Here is a 25893-nt window from a genome sequence, read left to right on the forward strand (position 1 = left end):
TGGTACATGACTCTTTTTGAATTATGGTTTTCTCAGGGTATATGCCCAGTAGTGGGATTTCTGGGTCATATGGTATTTCTATTTTTAGTTTTTTAAGGAACCTCCATACTGTTCTCCATAGTGGCTGTATCAATTTACATTCCCACCAACAGTGCAAGAGGGTTCCCTTTTCTCCACACCCTCTCCAGCATTTATTGTTTGTAGATATTTTGATGATGGCCATTCTGACTGGTGTGAGGTGATACCTCATTGTAGTTTTGGCTTGCATTTCTCTAATGATTAGTGATGTTGAGCATTCTTTCATGTGTTTGTTGGCAATCTGTATATCTTCTTTGGAGAAATGTCTATTTAGGTCTTATGCCCATTTTGGGATTGAGTTGTTTGTTTTTTTGATATTGAATAGCCAAAGCAATCTTGAGATAGAAAAACGGAGCTGGAGGAATCAGGCTCCTGGACTTCAGACTATACTACAAAGCTACAGTAATCAAGACAGTATGGTACTGGCACAAAAACAGAAATATAGATCAACGGAACAGGATAGAAAGCCCAGAGATAAACCCACGCACATATGGTCACCTTATCTTTGATAAAGGAGGCAAGAATATACAATGGAGAAAAGACAGCCTCTTCAATAAGTGGTGCTGGGAAAACTGGAAAGCTACATGTAAAAGAATGAAATTAGAACATTCCCTAACACCATACACAAAAATAAACTCAAAATGGATTAAAGACCTAAATGTAAGGCCAGACACTAGAACTCTTAGAGGAAAACATAGGCAGAACAGTCTATGATATATATCACAGCAAGATCCTTTTTAACCCACCTCCTAGAGAATGGAAATAAAAACAAATGGGACCTAATGAAACTTAAAAGCTTTTGCACAGCAAAGGAAATCATAAACAAGACCAAAAGACAACCCTCAGAATGGGAGAAAATATTTGCAAATCAAGCAACTGACAAAGGATTAACCTCCAAAATTTACAAACATGAGATGTTGATGCAAGTCCTACTACCCAGTTACTCAACTTCTGGGGATATATACCTTAGACACACTCTTATACATTTCTACAAGATCCTATCAAGGATATTCCTTGCAATATTTTTGTAATAGCAAAAGGTAAAAACGTCATTTTGACCTTCAGTGGGGAATTAACTCTGGAATATTAAACAAACAAAGACTACAGTAAAATGAATCAACTAGATCTACAATTATCAACATATGTCAAAAACCAGTGTTGCGTGAAAAAAGCAAATCACAAAAATCAGTGGCAAGCCTCCATTTACATAACAATTTTTATAATGTATCTGTTTACTGTTTAGTCTTTTACATGTCATTTTATTAAAAGGTGTATACCATTAGCCCTCTATGCATTTCCCCCTTCCACCCTCCAATCTTCCAGGTAAACATAAAGTTCTTCTGAGAGCATCTTCCTTTTTTTATTGAAGTATAGTTGATTTACAATGTTGTATTCATTTCAGATGTACAACAGAGTGATTCTGTTATACATACATATATATATTCTTTTTCAGATTCTTTTCCATTATAGGTTATTACAAGATATTGAATATAGTTCCCTGTGCTATACAGTAGTAGATCCTTGTTGTTTATCTATTTTATATATAGTAGTGTGTATCTGTTGATCCCAAATTCCTAATTTATCTCCCCCTGTGCCCACTTTCTCCTTTGGTAACCATAAGCTTGTGTTCTATGTCTGTGACTCTATTTCCATTTCCATAAAATTTTAAACACAAAATGAGACTACACATTCTGATGGGCATACACTCAGCCCCAATGTTATAGGCTGCATGGACTCAACCCCAAATTCTCATCCTTCACTGTCTGGATTTCCCTCTTGCTCAGCAGAGAATTTTCTATTTATGGCAATCACAGATTTCGATTCAAGTAGCTACTACATGTACTGTGCTATACTAGGTCTCAGGGAGGACAAAAGAATTACGCAAGACTCCTTGCACCCTGCAGAGGGTACAACTCAGCTAGGGAAGCCATCTGAGAGACTGGCTCTCAGTCCTCACTCTGGCTCACATAGTGTGTAAACTTAGAGTGCTTAATTGTCAAGGCCCAGTTCCTTCATCTATAAGATGGGAAAGTCACCCTCCTCCTATTTAGAACATTACATGAATATATATATATGTATATATATATATATATATATATATATATATATATATATATATATATATATATATAGTGTCCAGCATATGCAAACACTCAACACTCTCAGCAATCAAAGGCATGGCAGCCATAACACAAATACAAACTTCTAAACAGTGTCTCAGACACACTGACAGTTAAAAGGTGATGGACGGGAGAAGGGCACTGGATGGGTCTGCTTAGCCCTCTCCACAGCTGGATATAACACTCCCTCCCCTGGTGGTTTCCCCTGTGACTTGGCCCCCTCTCTGTGGAACACAGGGCATTTCTTCTAGCAACAGTTTGGCTACACCCAGGTCTATTTATTCTTCCAAGTTCACCATGAACAGTGCTCTGTGAAGAGAGCTACCTGCCTCAGGAAAGAGAATTCCTTCTCTCACACCTTTGGAAGGATTCTGGGGTAAAATGAGACCAAAAGGATCATAACAGACCTAAGCTAGCTTTTCGGTTAACCTCTTTAGAATCCCAAGGACATACCACAGCTCCATATTATTAAAGAGAAGGCAATGGTGTCTCAGCTCCATTCACCTCCAACGTATACCCGCCTCTAACCCGCAAGCCACCCTCCTCAAAAGCTGGGATAGGGTTCTATCCATGGACTTAGTAGCAGGCACCAGAGGGGAGGCCTGCCTCCCAGACACTGGAAAAACCACAGTGTTTGGAAATCACTTTTGGAGATACTGAGCTGTTGAATTTTATTCCTGGGACTCCTTCCCGAGGACTTGGGAAAGGATAGTGGGTATTTCAGTTATCCAGCCAACGTGGCGCCACCATGTGGCAACAGCACAAACAGCTCATAATTCGCTCAGCCTTAAAATTCTGTGATTCTCTACCAATTTTTAACTTTGAGGAATTCAAAATACTTCTATTTTTATATGTCAAATGAAGAATTCACTCATGTCTTTTCTTCATTCATATTTTATTATCACACTATTTCAGATTTGCATTATTCAAGTACACTCTATGAATAGACCAGCCTCCAATGTCAGCAATGTTATATCTGGGGTTGGGCTTGTTACATCACGCAAGAACTGATGATCAGATTTTCGGGGGACAACCAGATCTGGACAACTCCGGCCAGATCTTAAGACCAAATTCTTCCTTCTAGCTTTCTGGACTGGCTTAGGTATAACTACCTTTGGTTTGCATATATAAAAAAGTGAAAAACATCAAGCAGTTTCATTTTAGCTTTGAAACTAAAATGATAAATAATAATAGTAACAAAAAATAAAACACACCTGACAAAACTAAACAGGATGTTGGTTACCCTCAGGGGAGGGGGGGGTGTGATAGTGCCTGTAGGGGGTAATTGGGAGGCTGGGAATATTCTAGGTCGTAATCTGGCCACTTGTTACTTGTATGTTCAGTTTGTGAAAATCCATTGAGGGCACACTTCAGATCTGTGCAATTTTCTGGGATGATGTTATAACTCAAAGGTCTGACCAGTCAGTCAACCCTCCTTAACTTGCCTTTGAGACAAACACAATAATAACCAGGAAGGCAAAAAGAGGGGCATGCCTAGTTCTTCTCTACAAGGTATTTCAGTCGGTGTATCAATTGCTCTAAGGGCCATGGCCACAGATGAGCTCTCCTTCTGTCTCTCTAGACAGGGAGGAAGGAGACAGGACACAGTCGATACCACCGTTAGCTTAATTGCTGAAGGTGGTTAACAGTTTACTTTCTCAGATCCTGGAGCAGACAGTTCCCCCTCCTCCTCCACACACAAAACCTAGACCACAGAGAGAACCTGCCACAAAGAGATACACACCATCTCCAGAGAGACAAGCCCCACACACACAGACACACTGCCCCACCACCAGACACAACCCCCAACTCCACAGAGACAGCCCCCAGCCCCATAAAGACAGCTAGCTTTCAGCCCACAAAGACAAACCACAGATGTGATGGCTGGGGTGGGGGTACTTAGGAGAGATGGGGCTGCCCATGGGCAGGCAAGGAACATCAACAGGAAGATGGAAAATAATATTTTCAAAGTCTTACCAAACTAAATTTGTTTGGAAAGAGGGATTTTTAGACCTGAAAATACAGTCCCAAAGTTGCTGTGAAAATATATTTAAATCACCCCCATTTCCACCCACAGCTCAGGTCCCATCCTCTTGGACCATTGTCCTCTACTTTCACATCTATCACGTACCCTGAACCCCAACTGCCTTCGGAAGACTAAAAGCAGGGATTATTCCATTTTATAGATTTAAAAAGTTGAGGCTCAAAGATGTTTGTCAGACATCACAAAACTATCTAAGTGGTCATCTCATCCCTGAGTTGGGGCGAGGGAGGCTGAGTTGGAGGGTCAGGGTGATAATGCCAAAAGAGGAGGGGCGACCCTCTCCCCAGCCCAAAACTCTGAGAACCGCCCACAGCCCCACAAGAGCTGCCTCAAAGGATCTGGAGTAAATGAGACGTCTGGCGACATTCACACACATTCTGGGACTGGATTCCACCTTCCCCTGGGAAAGTGGGAAACCTCCCGGTCAAGGGGTCGGGAGTGGAGCGGGCAGAAATAAAGCCAGACTTAAGGCATTTTCTAAGATCAGATAGGAGCCAAGCCCAGAGCTTACTGCTTCTCTTAGGAAGTCCCTGGGCCCAAAGTGGTGTGTGCAGTCTGAGTCTCTCGGATACTTACTTATCCTTGGGGACAGGGCTTATTTGGGAGAAGGAAACGGAACAGGACTGATCCAAGAGCAGGCGCCTAGCAAACTCCCCTACCCTGCGGAGACATAAGTAAATTAAGTGACGGGGAATGGAAGGGATGCTGCAAATGTTGCAGGTCCCCGGGTTCCCAATGAGGAACCGCTCCGCTCCGCGCTCCCCGAAGATACCCCGCGGCTACATCCAAACCTCTGAAGGGTACCTTAGAATCGGCTCCCGACCTCACCAAAAAGCAGCGGAGTTGGAGCGGAGGGAGTAGGAAGGGGGAGACCAGGATGAAGCTGAAGTGAGCACCTCACACCCCGCAACAGCCGCTCTTCCCCAGGCAGTCCTAGAACCCGGCCAGAAGCTGCCGACTCCGATTCTTAGTCCTGCGCACCGGCCGTGACCTTGAACGAGTCCCTGATTAGTCCCATTTTACAGAAATTAAGAGTGGGAAAGAATCAAGTCCGTCGCGCTGGGTAGCTCCGGGCGCTTACCTGATGGTTTAAGGCGCCCCGCCGGCGCTCCAGGAGCGTAGTGGGTGCGCGGTGAAGCGCAGCCCAAGATCTACGCGGCCAGTGGAATCGCAAACCGCGAAGGAAACGCAGAGCTGAGCTCGGACCCCGGCAGCGGGAGAAAGGGGCGGTTCCGATTCTGCGACAACCCCCTAGCAAGTTCGATGCCCCCCCAAGACCCTCCGCAGAGGCGGACTGGCAGTGCCCCGGGGCCCTGGCTCAGGACGCGCACGGGGTGTACGGGGACATGAGAGACACCTCCATACACCCACCCTCGAAGTTGCGGCAACGTACGGGGGAGAGTGGCGCAAAGCTGCCGGAGGGGAGGGGACGGTACTCACACGGGCTGGCCGGGCTGGAGCAGGTCCGTGACCGGGGTCATCGATGGCGGCAGGGGTCATCGATGGCGGCCGCTCTCAGGCCACCGCGCCTCGGGAAGCCTGGGGCACCCGCCGCAAAGCGCCGCGTGGATTAGGAAGCAGCGCGCAGCAAGGCAGGGGCACGGGGCGGTAGGCGCGCCAGATCTGAGCTGCAGCGCTGCGGGGGCTCGGCCGCCAGAAGCGTAGCCGCAGCGGGAGCCCAGAGCGGGCGCGGGAGGCGGGAGCGCGACAGCGGCAGCGGCTGCGAGGGAGGCGCCCGCGCCGCAGGCAGCCAGGGCCAGCGTGGACGCAGCCCCTGCAGACACCTGCCGGCCAGGGCGACGACCAATCAGAGGCGCCCGGAGCGGGGGCGAGTGCCGGGCACCCGGTGGGAGGGGGGCGCGCGCTCGCGCCCGTGCTGGGGCCGGGGGCGCCTGCCCGGCGGGCTTCTCAGGCCCTCCCCTCCGCGCGCAGGCGGCCCGCGCGGGAGGGGCGGGGCGCGGCGCGGCAGGGGGCGGGGCTGGGGCTGAGCGCGCCGGGGACGGAGACCCGCGCCCGGCGCTCGGCTCTACCTTGAGGCGCAGTGCGGTGACGAGGCCCCGGCTCCAGGGTAGCCAGATGAGCCCTCAAGTCATTACCAGCTTTGAAGTAAGGGTTTTTCTTCCCTGCCCCTGCGCCCCGGGCGCCCGGACCCTCCCTGACAGCCGAATGCCTGGTAACCCGAATCCGGGGCCGGCCTGGCTTCCGGAGTGTGGGCGCCTTCCCTCCCCAGCCTCACCGAAGCCGGCGTGTCTCCAAAGACAGCTCTTCCTCACTTCATAGTGCGTGGCTATTTAAAGTCACCGTGGTGACCCATCCCCTGGTCTGGGTTCCTTTCGTCCTCTCCTGAATTTACTGTGCTAACGACACTCCTTCGTTCAACACACATTGACTGGTTTCGCTCTTGGCTCAGAGAGCTGGATCTCCCAGGCTACTGCTCTCCCAAGTGTCCCAAAGCCCCCGTCGCTGCCGCACCGCAGGACTAGTGAGCCCGCGCTGTCACAAGGACGCCCAAAGATTGCTGCCAGTGAGGACCGCATTCGGGCTCTTGCCTGGAGTTCCGGGTCCCGGAAGAAGGACTGGGAGTTGAAAGGTTCCCCTTCAGGCCAGCGCTTCATTGCGCGTTTGCATCCGTCAGGACACAGGGCCCAGAATCTTTCTAAAACGGACTGCCTCAGCCCTAACAACTCGGCTGTGGAAGCACATTATCAATTTTCGCTGCAGGACGGAAGTCGCGCCATCGGAATACAGCTACGTGGGTGATTCCTAAAACCCTGGGAACCGTCTCTCAGGACCGTGGATTGAGGCTGTTCTCTCCGTGTAAATTTGCGCAGTAGAAATGGACGGTTCATTTGCTGATCTGTCGGCAAAAGGCAAAAACGAAAAGGCAAAACGAAAAGGCAAAAACGAAAAAACATTTACGAAGGGAACTTGGAAGGTAAAGAGTTGATTTCTCTAAAGATCTGGTTTTCTCTCAAGGCGATTTTATTATCCACAAATTGGTTAAAGTGGAAGAAAGTTTGTGTTTTGTTTCTATTTTATTTACATTCAATTTTAACTTTATTTGTCTGTGCTTGATTAACATTGGCAGTGGTACGAAAATTTAAAAGCTCAAATGAATACACGGTTAGCAAGTCTCCCTGCCACCCTTGTCTCCCAGCCTCTCAGTTTCTCTTCTGGAGGCAACCATTGCTTTTCACCTTCGTGCGTACCCTCCTAGAGAGAATCTACAACTAAATGTATTTCTCTAATATTCTTACTTTTACCTTTTGTTATACAAAATGGTAGGTCTAACTTCAGGCACAGATGGATTCAGGGGCTCTCAAGTGACATCAGAAGTATCAATAGAACTGGAATCTCAGCCCCCACCTTGTCTTTCTTCCTCCCTCCCCTTCCCTCCTCTCTCGCTCCTCCTCTCCTCTCTGCTTTCCTCTGTGGGCTTCATTGTTAAGCTGACTTACTCCATGGTGGCCCCTCCACCTTCAGGCTTGTCTTCTCAGTGGTTAGGTTCCAAGAATGAGGCAGTCTTTTCTTTCCCAGCATGCAAATTAAATTGCCCAAGAAGACTTATTTGCCCTCTTTCAGTCATCCTTTACCCCGTGAGCAGTCTGAGACTTGGGTATTCTGATTGTTTGCAAGGTCAGTGAGATCGACACAGTGGTGGAAGTAAGTTTGCCCAAATGTTTGCAGGTAGTTCATGACTGGTCATTGCTAATAAGCCACATGTAAATGCTCGTGTTCGTTCATGTCCAGACACTGTGAAGACCTTTGCTTTTGCAGCTGGATCCCAGGCCATCAGGGTGAAGTTTGGCATGTAGAATGTGAAAGGATTACTCTCCACATGCGGCCTGCCAGTGGCTGCATCATGACAAAAATGGGGACGGGGTTCAAAGGTTATTTGACATCATATAAGTGTTTGCAAAACTGACCTAATATATAAATTTACCTCTTTACAGACTCAGAATTAAGGTCCTAACATCTTCCCGAAGTTATAAACATTTTAAAAGAAAGACAAATAAATACAGAATAGTTCAATGATTTGGGCAAGTTCACAAATAAAACAGGAAGAAAGTACAGATGGAAATCCAGAGACATTATGAGTCAGAAAGAGCCCCAGCTCCCTATCTGTCATCCTTTAGGTCAGAAACAGGCTTTTGTTCTTCACCGGAGTTATTATTCATTTTTTTAAACATTCCCCATGAAAAGTTTTGCACTTGAAGCTGATTTGGGTAACAATGAGCTGACAACAATATGACCTAAAATGTTCCCTCCACGATTACTCCATCCTGAGCTGTCATCCAGCAAAATTTTACTGAGTTCCAGCAATATCTACCCCTTCTTTGGCCCCTCATGACTCACAGGCTGTGCTTGCTTTTCCATTTTCTGAGTGATCTTGACCACTGTAAGAGTTTTAATGGATCCTTCCTTTATCAAGAAGAGCTCATTGACTTTTGTGCACCAAGGAAATGTATCGTGTCTTCTTTTATTTTATTTAAATTATTTATTTATTTAGGCTGTGCTGGGTCTTAGTGGTAGAATGCGGGATCTTTAGTTGAGGCATTCGAACTCTTAGTTGCGGCATGCATGCAGGATCTAGTTCCCTGACCAGGGATCAGACCCGGGCCCCATGCATTGGGAGCACAGAATCTTACCAACTGGACCACCAGGGAAGTCCCTTGTGTTTTCTTTTAAAATGTGACTCAGACAGTCTGTTTCTTAGCCATAAGATTGATGAATTTATACTGGCAGGAAAAGGACATGTCTCAGGAGGATTCTGGGTAGAATTAAAAGAGCATTAATCACAAGACTGGGGTGCCAGTCTGACCTTACCATTTCGTGTCTGTGTGACCTTGGGCAAGTTACTTAACTTTGTTGAATCCCAGATTCCCTACATGTAAAATATGGTGTAATCCTCTCCATTGCCCTTTATTGTTATTAATTGATACAAGATTGTTATTAATTGATACAATGCATGTGCAATTGCTTTGCACATAATGAGATTTAATATATGTTATCTAAAAATTACAATTTTTAACCTGAAAAATGGACTTATAAGGGAAATTTCTATGCCATTTTGTGGCATTCTCTGGCATAGAAGTCGTGAGACCTTCACCCACTACTTCCCTATCAGCTGAAACATAATATCTGATTTTTAAAAAAATGTATCTCTCCCTCTTCCATGCCACTTAGCACTTCTTATGTAATATTTGGGTACATCTCCAGTCTTCCCAGCTAGACTGGAAATGTGTTGAAATTGGGACCACATCACATCCTTGTTTCCTATGGGCACCTGGAACATTATCTTGATAAATTGTAGACAGCCAATAATTATGTGTTAAATGAAAAGTAAATGGGTAAAAGGAAAAATTGAAAAATTGGACCTCATCAAAATTTTTGAAAACATTTGTGCTGTGAATGACCCTATTAAGAGGATGGAAAGACAAATGATATATTGGGTAATATATTTTCAAATAACATCCAATGAAGGACTTGTATCTAGAATATATAAAGAACTCTCAACATTCAACAGTATAACCCCCCAAACAATCCAATTAGAAAATGGACAAAAGACGTCAAGAGATATTTCACCAAAGAGTATATACAGCTGGCAAATAAGCACGGGAAAAGGTGCTCAACATTATTAGGAAAATGTAAATTAGAACTATAATGAGATATCACTACATACCTGTCAGAACGGGTAAGATAAAAAACACCAAATGCTGGGGAAAAGACAGAGAAACAGTATCACTTATGCAGTGCTGGTGGGAATGTAAAATGGTGCAACCACTCTGGAAAATAGTTTGGCTGGGTTTTTTTAAACGAAAATCAGACCTACCATACAACCCAGCAATTCCACTTTGGGCATTTATCCTAGAGAAATGAAAACTTACATTCACACAAAAACTTGTACAAGCCAATTCACACACAGCCCTACCATGAGACAGCAGAAGAGGAGAGGACCACGACACACATCTAGTTTGCTTGTTGAATGAGGAAACAAGATGGACCTCACTGGATTAAGTAAACACTCATGTCTTTGGACAACTCAAGGCAGGGGAAAACTTCAACATGGAAATCCTGGATTTTCTGCTCTTCAGCAGTGATGAATTAGAAAAATAAAAGACATATGACCAAATGTGTATCTAAAATTATGAAACAGATCATACTGGACTAAATAGAAATAGAAATGCAGATAAAAGAATTTATTGTTTCTAGTATCTACAGTATTTTTCTATTTTTTAGAACTATTTCCATTTTTTTAGAAGAATTAATATTTTATTATACAGCTATTTGTTTCCTACAAAATAACAGCTTTTAAAAAGCTTTGCTGCTTTCTGCAATAAAGTGGATTCTATCTTGGAAGGACAATGTAGATGTAATAATAGAAACTTTGTCATTACACTGACTAGGGCATCTAATAAGGGATCCTGATGCTGCTGAGAGATGATGATAATAACGGTATTATTTTATAGGGCATATAGGTGACATACTGACTTACAGAGTCTTGATTTGTGACTCTCTCCTGTTACGATTTTTCTTACTATAAATCGGGTTCCTACAATAAAGCCCAGACTTGGTAATAACCTCTATAGCCAAATCAGATACACTGCTTCTCTGAATCCCAAACCAGTTCAAATCCTTGGCAGCCGACTCAGACTGCAGCTGTGCTAAGGATTAATAAAATTAGCAGTAATACCCAGAAACTTAGGCCCTGTGTGTGAGTGTGCATCTCCTTCATAACAATCCTCAAACCCTGGGGCTTGGTTTAATTATCTTGATCTTATTCACTGAGGCTTAGCAATAACGTTGCTATTGACATGGCAAAGTCAGGCATCACCAAGGAAAAGGAAATAGATGAGGCTGCCCTGTTTCCCTCTGCCTGATCCTCCCTACCCTGCTCTGCATTTTCGTTATTCCATAGCATTTGTCACCCTTTAACACACTATTAACTCTCTTATTCTGTTTCCTATTTATTGTTTGTCTTCCCCCACTGGAACATAAGCTATGGGAGGGCAGAGTTCTTTGTTTTGTTCACAGGTATCTCCAAGTGCCTTGGACAGAGCCTAGCACAAAGGAAGTGCTGGATGAATACGTACTGAATGAATGAAGATGCCAGAGAAAATTTACACCACCATTTACAATTCAAAGATGTTCAGAGGCTTTCGCATGTGCTGAATATTCATACTGATATTTTTTCATCAGGTGACCTGAATTTTCATGTATTTTAAAGTTCCTTCAAGAAGTGAAGAATCTCTATGCTCTTTGCAATGATATTACCAGTTCATTGAGGATATTCCTCCACTCAGCAATCCCCCCCTCCACCAGCACCACCACCTTTAAGAAAGAGCCAAGAGGCTTCTGGCTCCAGGAGACAGAAAAGTGGATTTTACGTGGAACATAAAAACCTAAGTAAGGGTGAGGGAAAGGAGGATATAATGTAGGGGAAGTTTCTACTCTGTAGGAAGAGAGGAAAAAAAGGAGCACTCTCTCTTCCAGGAGAGGAAGAGAATAATTTGGAAGCAATGTGAGTACCCTGGAAAGACACTACTTCGTTCTCCCAAGGATCCAGGACTAAATCGTTTCTTGGTCCTTTCAGAAATGTGGAAGGGTGATGAGAAAATGGAAGCAAAAGAGCATTTGAAGTGGACCCTGAATGCAGAAGGGGCTAGTAGAGTTGAGCCCCTGAGAGACTGAATACACAAATGGACAGCAGCCAGACCATATGTGGCAACAGGACTCTGACCCAAGACCTCTCCAGCAACCAGCTCAGGAAGACAGACCACATCTTCTGCAGCAATCAGCCCTCAGTGGACTTGGCCAGTGGCTACCAGCTGCCTTATTTTTTTTGTCCCTGTTTCCAATTAAGACTAAGTAGAGAATGCCAAATATGCTCCCAAACCAATCACATAGGCTGCTCTTCTCCTAGTTAACCTACCTCCAGCTTCCCCCTGCCAACAGCCTCCAATCAGAGCATGAGTGAAGGCTTCCCTCTTTTTCATTATAAAGCTTTCCTAGTCCCCTGCTTGCCTTTGAGTTTCTGCCAAACACAATCTCTAAATAAAAAGCTTCTGTTTGTTCTCATTTGGTGGTCTTCATTTATTTCCATAGTTTTCCTAAAGGTCCCACCAAGACATTCCGCATTGCTTACGACTGCAGACCCCAGCCTTCAACCAGGCTCGATACCCACAGGAGCCACATGTGGCTTGTCAAGTGCTCACCAACACTGCAATTCAGCCCTGGGGCTGGACTCCACCATCTCTGTGTTGAATTCCTCAGCTATTTGTTCTCGGTTTTGTTATTGGTCCCCATTTGTTTGGCATCCTTGGTGGAATCAGGTCATTCTTTTCCAATCCATTTTGCTCTCTGTTTTGCGTAGTGTCGTCTAAAAGTGTCCTATGAAGGACAATCACAGGGGAGAACACAGGTATAGGACCTATAAGCTTAAATTTGTGGTTCTCACTAAACCAGAGTCCAATTAAACAAATTTTGCCAAGTTACCAATAAAACTAGGTGAGGTTCTCTTTCTATAATATTTGTTTGTTCTGAGAGCTTGGCTCTTATCCCAAGAGGATGTTCTCTTTGGTTTTCCACCTTCTTGGAGGTGCCAATTGTCAGACCTGCGATCAGAGGCAGCCAACCATCAGGCTGGGAGTCCGAGATACAAAGTGCATATGCATCACTTCAGATTCACTGTTGCCTGCTCTCTAGGATCATCTAAGTCTCAGTCCTCTCCCCCTCGTCCAGGAGAAGCTCCTCCTTTCTACCTGAACTCTTGTTAACAATCCTGATTCTTGTACCTATTGCTCTAAATAGCATAACTTCATCAGTGATGATTTGGATCTTCAGTAGCCACTCTGGGAACATTTGACTTGAACAAAATTGTTCATTTGAGAAGCATCTTAGAAAATAAAGGGACTAAGTTTTCTCAGTTTTAATGGGCAGCATTTTTTCATGCAGAAGCCTCCAAATGAAATTCTGATCAAAAAATTGCCTCACTGAAAGATCCTTTGACCAAAGTTAAATAGCAACCTGACAAACTTAAGCAACAACAAACTAGACTCATTTCCTGAATAAATTCTCCCTCTTTGTCCTTCAGTTGCCTCCCTATATCCAGCTCTCCCACTATCCCCCCTTTTTAAAATAAATTTATTTATTTTTGGCTGTGTTGGGTCTTCGTTGCTGCGCATGGGCTTTCAGGGGCTACTCTTCCTCGCGGCGTGCGTGCTTTTCATTGCGGATTGCAGTGTCTTCTCTTGTGGCTGAGTACAGGCTCTAGGCACCCGGGCTTCAGTAGTTGTGTCTCGTGGACTCTAGAGTGCAGGCTCAGTAGTTGTGGCGCACAGGCTTAGTTGCTCCGCAGCATGTGGGATCTTCCCGGACCAGGGATCGAACCCATGTACCCTGCACTGGCAGGTGGATTCTTAACCAGTGCGCCACCAGGGAAGTCCCCCACTTCCCCCTTATCCTTCTGATCTCTTTCCTTCTACATTTCTGTCAACTCCTCCCTCTTCGTTCCCTTGTCCAGATCTCCTGCCTTTTCCTACTAACTCTCCTAAAACCCCGTATACCAATTGTTTCTAAAAATCTTTCCCTCCCATGAGTCAGGTATGCCTTGGGCCTGAGCTGAATTAACAGTTATAATTCCGAATTTCTCTAACCCAGACAAGGACAGCTACTATTTGGAGAATTTAGACTTCCTTTGGATATGTATGTCTCAGGGTTACTTGGATTATGTTAACTAGTACACATGTTGGTTAAAATCTCAGATGCTCAATCCTGGATGGCAAAAACTAATTGAACTAACACAGAAAGGAATCTACAGAGTCCCTCTTTTTACAATAAACCCAAGGGTCAAAAAGGGCCTCCCAATTAGGGCAAAAAGCCATACCCAAAAGATTCTCAGTAAAATTTGATTAGATAATTCAATCATGCACGCAGAGAAAAGAGGAAACTGTAGGTGATTACAGCCATACAATCCACTACCTCAGGGATACATCAGTTATCCCTCCATGATCTGGTAACTGGAAGACCCATGCTTTTAGGAGTTTCACCTCTGATATTCTACCCTGCTGCATGCAGAGATGGCAAAAAATTGCAAGGGACTCACGTACTCAATCTTATCATCAACAGGTTAAAGCTGCCTTCCCGCAACATCTTCCTACACAGCCTCAGCCTCCTCGTGATCTGAAACCAGGAGATTTCATGTATTGGAAGGGACACTGGAGAAAAACTACTCTCGAACTTCATTGGAAGGGACTTCATCAGGTACTGTAACAACAAATACAGCAGTGAAACTCCAGGGAGTCAGTCCTTGGGTCCATGTTTCACGACTGAAGAAACAATTCAGAATTCCACACAGCTGGTAGGCTGTTCCAGTAAGGGACCGCAAATTTAGGATTCTCAGAATTCCTCTACTCATAGCCAACCTTTGGAAGTAAACAGTTGTCCTAGGACCTTTGGAATATACAGATAGTAGGCAGCTTCTGCCCCAGACATGGGACTAAAATCCCATTTTGTTATTCATCTACTTGGTTATAACCATTCTTCTCATTTTCTATAAACCTCTGGTTATTGTCCATCCATCCTGGCCCCTTTTCTCTTCTCTTTCCTCTTTATTACAATTGTTAGATTAAAGCACACTTTCTAACACCCAAACAGTAGCCACTAATCTGAATCTTACTGATTCAGGAATATTTCATCCATCACCATGATCATCACGATAAAAAACTCTGGACAATTCCAGTCTTATCAAGCAAGATCATAGGGAATTACGGCCAATGGCATTTGCATCTACACAAACAAATGAACTTAAATAAATCAACATGCAAATTTGGTAGTGTCCTCTCTCCCAGAAAAAGAACCAGTTATTACAACTGGTTCTACATTTGCATTCAACAGCCTTTATGGGATGATGAGCCAATTACTTGCCACCTGGAAGAGATTAATAACGATCCAAGTATGTAACTCGGCTACTGAAGACCTTTCTTCTGACCTCCCGCTGTCAACAGCTCTTTTTCTCCTGGATTTCCATGTGCCCCCTACTGGATACTATTTCCCTTGCAACCAAGATGCCTGGTCTTGTTTTCCTCAGGCTAATACCTCAAGCACTTTAGGAATAGTATTCCAAGACTTGTCTGTTCAGGAAGACCCTAATTCTATATATCACCAACTTAGAAAATTCCAACTCAGATGCAAGTTCCCAAATGAGCCTACCCTTGATGATTCAAGCACTCCAACTGGGGAAATTACTAATTGTTTATGTGAACAATCGGAGCAGTGTTCCCAATGGTGTGAATCATTCAAGTAGAAAGTACTCTAAGAAGCTTATTAACTTTGGCAGAAGTTATTAGCACTACCATCTCCATTTGGCAGATGAAATACAGACCAGTCTTAACTCATCGGCACAAGTAGTGATGAACAATTGCATTGCTCTAGATTTCTCGTTGGCTAGTCAGGGAGGTGTCTGTGCCATTGCTAACACTTCTTGCTCTCCTTAGATTAATGAAACAGGCAAAGTCGAACAGGCAATACGTTGCCTTCTGGAGAAAACTACTTGGCTTTTTAAAGTTGTTCCTCATAGCCCATAGAATTTGTTCACTTGGCCTAGGTTGAGCAATTGGGTTCCTGGTTCTAATGCTTCTTATCTTATAGGGACTGTTAATTATTCTTGTCTTTGTCAGAGATCATGATACTGACCCCTTGCATTTTGTCCAGAATCATGACTCCCCCTGCACAACTGCTCTCTCGCCAGCTAATCACCATGATGCTACAACAACAAAAAGCTCAAGATGATCTTGCAATACAGTTGACCATGAAGACAACTGAACAATTGCCAAACAGTGACGATCTGGATCTGTAGCCTTTCCTGAGTTGGTCTGAACATCATGCAAGTGAAAGGATGACCGAAAGGGGGACTGAGAGACTGAATATACAAATGGATAATGGCCAGCACAATATATAGGGCAGTAGAATATTGACTCAGAACCTCTGCAGCAGCCAATTCAGGGGGTGAAAACACAACCTGTACAGCAATTGGCCTAGAACAATTAGCACTTTGTTAATAATTGCCAACTTTTCGCCCCAGCTTCCAACTGAGGACCAACCAAAGAAAGCCAAACATGCTTTCCAAACCAACCTCGTAAGATGCCCCACTTCTAGTTAGCCTGCAGCCAGATTTCCTATGCCAACAAAACCTTCAGTCAGCACATACCTAAAGCCTTCCCTTTTTCTTTCAGTATAAAGCTTTTCTACACTCCTGCCTGCCTTGACTCTACCAAACACTAGTGATGGTGGCTTCTCATTTGCATGGTCTCCATTTATGTCCACCGCCCATCTGGAATTCTAGAAGGAGACAGACTCACTTGGATCCCATCTGGCAACACAGAGCAGCTGCTGCCAAATAGGAATGGAATTGTGGCAGATTTAAAGTGAGAAAGAACAGGAGATGGCACCGTGGTACTCCCTTGGCTCCTATCCAGCAAGGAAGGAATTCATAAATCTCTATATACTCCCTGTGAAAGAATGTGGACGGTACTAGGAGTTGAGAGAGCCAGCAAGCTTGTAGGGGCCACTGTTGCGGGGCACTGGGCAATACTGCTGCAGGGGATGTGAGGTGGTTTGCCATTGGAACTGATACAGGATTTGTCTGAAATTCAGAGGCTCTGTGATGACATTAAGAGCCAAAGCGGGGTCAGGTCATCAATAGAAAGACCCCAAATCCTCACCATGCCAAGAACACTATATTAGTTGCTGTGTAACAAACCAACTCAAAACTTAGCAACTTAAAACAGTAAGCATTTATTTAGCTTATCATTCTATGGGTTGGCTGGGTGGTTCCTTGAATTGGGCTGGCTCGACTTTTATTGCTAGGCCCATTCAGGAAGTAGGTTGACTGATGGCTGAATGATCTAGGATGGGCTCACTCACTGAGGTCATCTAACAATTCCTTTTAGTGATTTTCTGTGCTTTTCCTTCACTACTTTTGTTCTCTCTCCACCATTCTGAAAATAAGCCAGAGTTGCACTTTCAAGGCATTTACAAAAACATTTTTGAATATTTATCAGTTAATCAGCAAGCACAGTGATGCTCCTAGGAATAATTTACCTGGCAGTCTCCTTCTAACATGAATTTTCAACTTCTTTCCATGTATGACCTTAAAACTCAAACACACTACAGTCTCTACAGTATTTTTTAAGATAAGCATAGGCAGCAGACAGGGGCTGTCCACACTGACGTTTCAGTTATTTGAAGCTCTCTTATTTCTTTGCCATATGAAAAATGAGAATGTAGCATTATTCCCATGTGATGGCCGTATATCATACAGGAAGTCCTGCAATTCAATGAACCAAGCTCAATTAATATTACTAGAAGGAAACCCTGTTTCACTAACAAAGAGCCTCCCAGGCTTTACTGTACAAGGAGAGACAATTCCTAGAGGACTGGGTGACGTTTTAGGCATCATTCCTATTCCATCACTAAAATTTATTTCCCATAGGTGCTCATGGCTGCATCTATCATGTTGACCTCAGTAGATTGCTACCCTTCCTCCAATAAACATATCCAAACAGGGATACAAATCCTTTCCTTGTGTCTCCAGAGGACACTCGAGATAAGATTTTTTAAAAAGTCATTGAGATCAGGGGGAAATGGAAATAATATAGAGAGTACCATTATTTGAGACCAGTGCTTTCCAAATTTTGTTCCACAGAACATTAACTTGGGGAACTATTAGAAGATGTTCCATGAGAAAGATGTTTTGTGGTTGAACAAAGTTGGGAAATGGTATACGCTATACCTGCTCCATATATACTAAAACATAACATGAGCATAATAAAGGCTCTGAGAAGTCCTGCAACAGACTTCTAGCTTTTCCTAATCCAATGATTTTCAAGTTTATGAAAGCATGGAACCCTTCAGTTTAGCACACAACCAATATTTTATGAACAGCCTGCCTTACGATACCAGTTTAGACACCTGTACTGTACCTCAGCCATTACAAATGGACCCCATAAGGCAGAGATTGTGCTGGAGTCTCTTCTTTCCCACATCCCTCTTCAGCTTCTACATAGTACATGCTGTCCTCAAAGTTCAAGATGAACTCCTCCATGAATAGACAAAGAGAAGGAGGTCAAGGCTTTCTCATGACTACTTGAACTCTGCACTTACAATTCTTCTTTCTCTCTGAGACAACTTTCCTTTTCAAGATGAGTAGTACCTGGAATCCATTCTCACAAGACAGGAGAGAACTGTAGAACAGTTGTCAAGAGCAAAAACTCTGGAGTCTGACTGTACCCCATCTTAACTTAAAATCTCCATGCTTCAATTTTCTCATGTATAACATAACATGGTAATAATAGTAACTACTTCATAGGATGGTGTGAGTATTACATGGGTTAAAGCATGTGAAATACTTAGAACAGGGTCTGGAATATAGGGTGTATTCTGAAGTGTCAGTAATTATTCATTTCGCTTAGATCTGGCAGCCCTCAGAAGAATATCCCCATCAGACTGCAATGCTAATTTCAAATGCATACAAAAGGGACACATCTTGAGGAGGTAGGGAATTGTTTTATCCTGGTTGCAAATATTTTGACAGCATGACTTTCTATGTGGTACTACAATAGTTAATTGATACATTTTGCATTTTCATTTCTGTATTTTATAATTACAAAAGTAACATGTTATAACACTGGGAGCCTATAAAACATAAAGAGGCATTAAAGGGAGAAATGCACTCAAATTATCTGTCTTTAGAAACCCCAGTGGTAATAGTTTGTTATATACATATATATATATATATATGACATAATACACTTCTAGAAATATTTTTCTCTTGACAAAAAATTATGTACACTTTTCCATGTCAATTAATATTCCTTAGAAACACTATTTTAACAGCTGCAGACTAACCCATCCTATGAATATATTATCGTTAATCCCTGAGTGGTTCATTCACTGGGATGACTTGGTGAATTACCCATCACAAAACCAGTGTTTTAACAGGAGGAGCCCACACAGTGTTCATCTGCTGAAAGATTATTAAGCCCTGTCAATTCTTTCCATCGGATTTCCCACTCATACCATGTCCACCTCCTAGTCTTCATCATTTTTGAGGGTAAATGAATTCAAGTCAAGTTCATCCATAAGTCAGCCAGAGAAAATCAAAAGACTCAAAGACAGGGCTTATTAAATAAGATTAAAGGAAATGGTATTCTTTTGTCCATGATCTGTCAATTCTTTCTATACTTATTATTCAAGCATCAACAACATCTCTTGCTTCACATTTTACTTAGCGTCCTTCTACTTTCTATAAAAACAGGAGTATTCCCTAGAATGCATCTCATTCCATAACACGTCAGGGCATAAAACTGGCAACACATCCTTCCTTCATTTTCAGGAGAAAATGAAGAGCTCTGGTATGCTTCAGGAATAAGATATGGTAGAAAATAAGTTATCCAGAGATCCAAATACTGAAGCACGTAAAATACAAAATTTGATCTTAATGGGCTTTTTTTCCTAGTGATCTTCTATGTTTCAAATTATGCAAGTAGAATTAGTAATGAGTGAATTTGCTTTGGTGCCGGTGGTGATGGCAGAATCTACAAAGCAGTGAGCGGTCAACCAGTTGGAAACATCACAGCAGCCGAATTTTCACATTAGAGGCAATGAGATACAGAGTGTACTATGCATTGGGTATCTATTATTTTTTTACCTTTTGGCAATTGTCACTTCTTCACAGTCCATCTCATTGTTCCAGCTTCTAGGAAGGACCCAGGTACAGCCACCACGTGTCTAACCCCCTGAGCTGGGTTATTCAAGTGAGATCACTAATATTCAGTTGAGGGACTTTCACTCCACTATTGAGAAAGAGGGACTATTAATAAAACTGGACTTGACATGAGTAGAATAAGTGCCAGAGCTGCTTACAGCCATCTTTCTGAGAACAAAGGTATAAGAAATCATTCTAAATTATTTAGTTCATCATTTTGTGGGCTGCCGGTGTGGGCTGGGCTCAGCTGAGTGGTTTTGCTGGTCTTGGCTGGACTCACTTCGTACATGAGTGGGCAGGCCTGGCTGGGCTAGGAAGGGATGGCTTGTCTCTAGTGCTCTCATGTGGGCTCTCATTATCCATCAGACCAGCTCAGGCTTACTCATATGGCAGAGTCATGGTTCCAAGAAAGTCAGCAGGAGCATGCTAGGCCTCTTGAGGACCAGGCTCTCAACTGGGGTGACCTCACTTGCCCCACATTCTAGTTGTCAAAACAAGTCTCAAGTCCAGGCTGGATTTAAAGCAGTGGAGAAATCGACTCCATCTCCATGTAGAAAGAGCTATCAAGTCACATCGCATGGAGGCCTAGATAAGGGGAAGGAAATCATTATGGTCTTTTTATAAATCTCCATCCATGTGCCCATCTTCTGGCCACAGTTATTTATGTCCTTTCCACGTGCAAAATACACTTACCTCCTCCCAAGACCTCCTTCTATCTGGATTGGAGTCCATGATTTGGGGACCGACATTCTGCCACAGGAGGCCTCCCTTGATTGGAGTCCTGTGAATTAAAAAGACACACCCAACATACAAATGTGAAACATGGACAAGATGACCAAAATAGACTTTCCCATTCAAAATACTCTGTCAAGGACAATTCATGCTGTGAAAAACTTTGTAAATTTCACAGACCAAAGGACCCCATCACTGTTGGAGAAAGTCATTGAGGGACATAACAGTTGACCCTCAAGCTGGACCTGTCCTTGGAATGTTTGTTCTGCCCACTGTTGCCACACTAGGAGCTGTTTCAAGGATCCAGCCTTAAGAGCATAAGGTGTTGTTGAGACCACCTGGACGGTATACGTGACTGAACCTACTTAAGGCCTCTATATAAACTTTTAACATTCTGGCAAGCAGATGAGATCTACTTGTCTTGCAGCCACCCAAGACAAGCCTCCTGTGTAAACTCCCTTGCTCATTAAACCTGCCACCTACTAATCTGGAATTGTCCTCTCTTTTTTCAGTCCCTCCTTGCCCTCTGTGTGCGGGACCCAGTTTGCAAACCAACAGTCACAGAACAGGAGATGCTGCAGATTGCAGGCTGCAGAGAAGGGTCCCAGCAAGAGGCAGTGAAGCATTTTTTAAGTAGCTGTTTTCTTCTTTGGTCTCTGCAGATGCTGACAACACAAATCCTGGTTCTAAGTGACTTGGCCAGATTCCTATCTACAGATCAACCAGGATTTTCTGGTAAATAAAACATTCATGCATTTTTTATGAGTGCATGATGCTTTTTTGAAGTTGTTATTGTCATTTTAGAGTACACCCTAAATCCTGATGTTTAGTACAAGATATGATGAGTGAACTATTTACACTGTGTTTTATCATTAAAATTTAGGGTTTTCTACTTTTTTTCTCTTTTCTACTAATTCTAGATTTAATTGAGTCCTAGGATGTATTTTTGTTAACTAAAGGTTTTCTAAACCTTAGGTAGCTTTTTAACATTTTTTAAACTTTTTGTTAAGAGACAATATACCTATAGAAAAGTACACCTACCATATGTGTATAACTTGATGAATTTTCCAATTGCACACATTTGTGTAAACAGCATGCAGATCAAGAAACAGAGTGTTGGGCCTCCCTGTTGGCGCAGTGGTTGAGAGTCTGCCTGCTGATGCGGGGGACACGGGTTCGTGCCCTGGTCTGGGAGGATCCCACATGCCGTGGAGCAGCTGGGCCCGTGAGCCATGGCCGCTGAGCCTGCACATCCGGAGCCTGTGCTCCGCAACGGGAGAAGCCACAACAGTGAGAGGCCCGCGTACCACAAAAAAAAAAAAAGAAAAAAAAAGAAACAATGTTACCACTACCCCTTTGATAGATAGGGCTTCTCAACCTCAGCATTGTCGATGTTTTAGGCTGGACAGTTCTTTGCTGCGGGGAGCTGTCCTGCGCATTGTAGGATGTTTAGCAACACCCCTGGTCTCTATCCACTAGCTGCTGGTAGCAACCCTCTTCCTCAGTATGACAACCAAAAGTGTCTCTCCAGACATTGCCCAGTATCCCTTGGGGATCAAATTATACCTGGTTGAGAATCACTGCCTCTAGGGTAACCACTATTATGACCTCTAATAGCATAGATTAATTTAGCCTGTTTTTTACTTTATATAAATACTCCACTTGTATCTGGCTTCATTCTCTGAATATTATATTTGTGACAGTCACTCATATTTTTGTGTGTAGCTGTAGACTGTTCATTCTTGTTACTGTGTAGGACTCTGTTACAAGAATATACCACAATTTATTTATCCATTCAACTATTAAAGGGCATTTTGGTAACTGCTAGTTTTTAACATATATATATATACACACACACATATATATAATTTTTAAACTCATTTATTTCTTATCATACTTTATATCCCCAATTACATACCATACCTTCTAAAAATTTTTTTGAAGTTAAGGTATCTAAATTTTGGAAATTTTGTTAACCTGGATCAAATCACATGCTAGGCATTTAAGTAAAGTACTTTTTTATAAATTTATTTATTAGTTATCATTATTTTTGGCTGTGTTGGGTCTTCGTTGCTGCACGCAGTCTTTCTCTAGTTGCGGCGAGCGGGGGCTACTCTTTGTTGCAGTGCGCAGGCTTCTCATTACAGTGGCTTCTCTTGTTGCGGAGCACGGGCTCTAGGCAGGTGGGCTTCAGTAGTTGTGGCTCGCGGGCTCTAGAGCACAGGCTCAGTAGTTATAGCGCACGGGCTTAGTTGCTCTGCGGTGTGTGGGATCTTCCCGGACCAGGGCTCAAACCTGTGTCCCCTGCACTGGCAGGCAGGTTCTTAACCACTGTGCCACCAGGGAAGCCCTAAGTAAAGTATTTTTTATGGTAGCTTCTTAAAGAAACCCAGAGTGGGCCACTGATCCTGAGGATGAAGTTGGGAGTGGGAAGAGAAGAAGAGTCCAAGTTCAGTGCACCCAGTATTTACTGAACACCTGTGACTGTAAGGCACTATTGGTGGCTCTGGAAATGTGAAGTGAATAAGACAAGTTCTATGCCTTTGAGAAGTTTGTCAGTCCTTTCCTCCTACTGATGGCCAATCTTTCTCTCCCAGACCTGATATGATCTAATGGTACCTCCTGCTTGGAAGGTTGCCTCTGATGGGAAGATCTGGCTAGTGCCAGGAGCTGTATCTCCTTTAGGTCTTTGTCAAGAAGGATAAAAGCAGGGGCCCTGGGGGACTTCCCTCGTGGTCTAGTGGCTAAGACTTCATGCTCCCAATGCTGAGTGACCAGATTTGATCCCTGGTCAGGGAACTAGATCCCGCACGCATAATGCAACTAAGAGTTCGCATGCCGCAGCTAAGAAGCCTGCATACCACAACTAAAAAAAAAAGGGGGGGGGGCAAAAAAGGTCCGCATGCAGCCAAATAAATAAATAAATATTAAAAAAATAAATAAAGCGTACAGTTCAATAGCTTAAAAAAGGTAAAAAGGCAGGGGCCCTGGGGTTGTAGCCCCATCACCAGGGTAAGGAAACAGGGAGGGGTTTTGAACAGAAACCTTAGCTAAGAATAGGCAAGGTGCAGTCTACAGAGGCAAAATGTGCCCAGTCTTCCAGAGACCCAGGGGAGTCTGCATGGGGCATGGGGGGAACGGTGGTAGACACAGCCCCCAGGAAATCCAGCTAACAGAGATGATTGAAACGCTAGTGATGCTGCACAAATCACTTTATAAATCTAAAAAATTCATTTACATTCATAACACGCATCCTTCTAGACAAAGGAAATGTGAGCCTAGAGAAAGGATGACTCTGCAGGGCTTCTCTTTTTAAAAAATAGGCGAATTTGGTCTTTAATAGGTTTTAACCAAGATGAGCAACTGCCCTTTTACAAGAAGAGTTTCATCATCAGTATTCTATAAAGCATCTTTTCTCATCTTCACTACCCGAATATTTCCTTAACTATCTACAACTTCAGTACAATGAAAACAAAGGCCAGTGGAACTGGTGTCTTCCTTCTTACTTATTCATCCTGTCAGCGAAAAATTAATCAGTTGATCTAAGAAAGAACTGGAAAATTTTATTCGAGCCAATTTTGAGGATTATAACCCAGGAAGAGCATCTCGGAAAGCTCTGAGAACTGTTCCGCCCGTTAAAAGTCAGGACAGTTTATATAAGTTTTTTGAAACAGAGGGCTGTACAATAAATGACGTATTATTGACAGTTTACATAATCCAGATTTAAGCGCCAAGATCAAGAAGGAATGTTATCTTTTAAGGAGTTGTTTTGTTGGTGCTAGGCGAATGTTGCAGTTTATGGTTGAGCAGGTATTCCTACTGATGGGGTAGGTTTGGTCGATGCATAATGCAGATAAACAATGCACAGAGGGAGGCCAAAGGGTAGAGAAGAATTTTTATATTCTTGTCTTGCCATAAACATGAATTTTGTTTCACAATTCTTCTCAAGTTTCTGAGACTTTCACTTCTCTTCCTCAGTTTATGTTTCTTCATTGTTACTACACACTCTTTAAACCCAGTACCGTTTAATTAAATTGACCAAAAGATTATGTTGTGAGTTTATTTAGGATTAACCTTTCAATTAAGGTCTCATTATAATTATCAAATTGTAAATACAAAAAAATTAAAGAATTTCAATCCAACATTGGAGGGTTTCTAAATTTTCTCTTAAGTAAATCAATAGGAAATAGAGGAATATGTTCATTTTTATTACCATGTGCATACTCATTATTGAATAGATCGTTGCAATAAACTCAGGCCTTATTTCCAAGAAAATTTTAGATGGCATTTGTGAAAATGATATTTCAGCTGCTCTACTGGACAATCCTTTAAGCACCTTGCCTAATTCATTAAAAAAGCAACAGGCAAAGCAAAAGCAAACCAAACTCACGCAAGCTTTTTAATGGTCCTGTTGTGTGCAGGCAGGAACTGCCAGCCTCCCCTACACCACCCCCCATTCCCCTAAGCCCAGTTAGCCAATTAGAAGAACAATGAGTCATTCAATCACTGAACTGCAGCCTTAATATTCAAAAGTCAGACTTTTATTTTTGTTTCTTGTCCAGCAGGAAAATCCCGAAAGAATACATTTTTCAACGAATTTATTCATCACATGCTAAAATGATCCAGAACAAATATACAAGACCTTCCATTGAACTACTTGTGCCTTCCCGTTAATCTGTCTCAAAAAACTTTCACTGCAAGGGATTTGTAATGGGTTATCACATGATAACAGAAGTGTTTTTCTCTTTAAATTTCTTGCTTACTTATTTGTAAATTCCAATATTATAAATTATCGTATAAATAAGTATACTTATTACTTAAAGGAAACTGTGCATATTTTTGTAAAGCAAAGTGTGTATATATGTTCATTAAAACATAATCTACACATATATATAATATGTATATCTGTGTGTGTGTGTACTCACACACAGTAGTACATAGCTACCTATCTAGTATGTTAGACACACATATACTCATGCACAGTGTATGTAACATATGTATATATATGTACACATACATACACACATATATACATATGTATTCACATGCATGCAGTACAAAATAATGGTTAAGAGTATGGACTCTGCAACCAGTCTACTTAGATTTAAACTCCAGATCCATATGGTAACAAAGGCAAGTTAGTTAACATGTCA

At 42.9% G+C, this 25893-nt stretch overlaps 1 protein-coding gene across 3 annotated transcripts in view; it reads right to left on the reverse strand.

The window, feature by feature from the left end:
* The window catches only part of MYRIP (myosin VIIA and Rab interacting protein), a 219180-nt gene extending 213034 nt beyond the window's left edge, over positions 1–6146 (reverse strand). For 2 of the 3 annotated variants that reach the window (XM_073811061.1, XM_019946888.3), the window contains exon 1: positions 5683–6146. The gene's annotated coding sequence lies outside the window, so the exon portion shown is untranslated. Of the gene's footprint in view, positions 1–5323; positions 5400–5682 lie in introns of those variants that run through there. The other variant, XM_073811060.1, reaches the window with a different exon arrangement.
* Positions 6147–25893: the final 19747 nt, after the last annotated feature.

The sequence above is a fragment of the Tursiops truncatus genome, chromosome 10 (genome assembly GCF_011762595.2).
Source record: "Tursiops truncatus isolate mTurTru1 chromosome 10, mTurTru1.mat.Y, whole genome shotgun sequence".
Classification (NCBI taxonomy): domain Eukaryota; kingdom Metazoa; phylum Chordata; class Mammalia; order Artiodactyla; family Delphinidae; genus Tursiops; species Tursiops truncatus.